Below are 1,623 nucleotides of genomic sequence, written 5' to 3' on the forward strand. Positions count from 1 at the left end.
GTTGTGGTAGGGGGTGGAGGAGTGGTAGTGGGCTTCCATCGTCTGCAGCCACAGCCGCAGCGTCGTCTCCGAGCACTTCAAGAATTCACAGACCCCAAAGCGAGCGAAGATTTTGAGACCAAGAAAAGTCAAAGGCCTTTCCTGAGTGGCAGTCTCCAGTTCAAAGACATTACAGTCCCAGTTGTCATCGTTTTCCACGGCCTCAGCTATCCGCGGAGGGATATCGTGAAGGTGAGTCAGCTGCCCGGAACTTGATGCAGCTTTGTGTTGAGAGCGCATGCTCATTACCACATAGTCTTCAAAAACCGTCAGACATCAGGCCCCCAATGAGGTCCTTGGTGTGAGGATCCCCTTCCTTCGCCTCAAACTGTGGAGAATACAGCTCCGAGCTTCTCAGAATTTCCAGGACGCGGTCTAAGGCTTCCATCACAGGCAGGGAGCTGTTCTCCTGGGCAGCACTGATGATATTGATCACCTGCAATATGGGGAGAGACACGAGGTCAGAGCCTTCAAAGCAACAGGAAAGCAACCCAGAGTCAGGCTGCCTGTGCTCAGGGCCAACCCAAGACCAGCCAGCTGTTCCCGCCACACGTCCTCCCTCCAGAGGCCCATGGCCAGGAGGGCACTGTTACTGTGCGGCCCCTGGTTCTCCTGGAAGCAATCTGCTGGGAGGACAGGGTGGTCTGCTCGGTGGAGACGGGCCGCAGACTCTTCACCTTGGTGATGGGCGCCTCGATGGTCATGGAGTGGATCCGGGCCAGGGAGGCGTGTCGCCTCTGGCTGGCCACTGTGGGCGGGTCAGAATGAACCGATTCCGTGATCTTCGCAGCCTCACTGTTGCCGTTGTTCACTGGGATGATGGACACATAGTGTCTAATTTTTCCTCCCTGTCCAATGACAGGTATTATCTTCACATTTTGTGGTACATTATCTCCGTTTTTGGCGTGGTAAACGCCTGGCCACTCCTGTATGTAGTTGTCCTCACTCGTGATTTTAATGGCGTCTTGGCTGTTCTCCAGCGCAGTGAATACTGGATATCAGGCCCTGAGTTTCAGCTGTGACCGCACCTCTCCAAACTCCAGCTGCAGCCGCTCCGCGTAACAGGCCAGGAGGCTGGGGTTCTCCCCGTACCTCCTCGTAAAGCCGGCGGCACTAATGAGGGACATCACAGACTCCTGTCCATCCGCCTGCGTACTACCCCAACAATAACTGTTTCCTGAAACTTTTGTTGCTCCAGTAGACCTGCACAGCGTCAGGGCGTCCAGCTGCTGGGGGTTTCTGTGGTCGATGATGATGATGTCGTGATTTGCAGCCAGGAAACAGGTCAGGACAGCCTGGACCTCCAGGGCCAGCGTGCCCTTAAACCCTGCTTTCTCACACGCCTTACGGAATCCTTCACACTGGCTGTCTTCTCTGACAAACGCCAACAGTACCTGTTGATCTGCATGGGTGCAGAAACCTCATGGGGCCAAACTGCACGTGAGATGTTGGACTCTCCTGATAATGAGAGCAAGGTGAGTTCTCACGTGATGTACCGGGAGGGTGGGGAAAATCACCTCCACCTTCGAGTCGCGATGCTGGGAGGGGGGTGGTCCGCGGGGAGGGCGCCGCTGGTGGTGGCCA

General features: G+C 55.9%; 1 pseudogene; it reads right to left on the reverse strand.

Annotated features, from left to right (window-relative positions):
* LOC102768735 lies at positions 1 to 1,619 on the reverse strand (annotated as a pseudogene).
* Positions 1,620 to 1,623: the final 4 nt, after the last annotated feature.

Source organism: Myotis davidii, unplaced genomic scaffold, assembly GCF_000327345.1.
Source record: "Myotis davidii unplaced genomic scaffold, ASM32734v1 scaffold898, whole genome shotgun sequence".
Lineage (NCBI taxonomy): Eukaryota > Metazoa > Chordata > Mammalia > Chiroptera > Vespertilionidae > Myotis > Myotis davidii.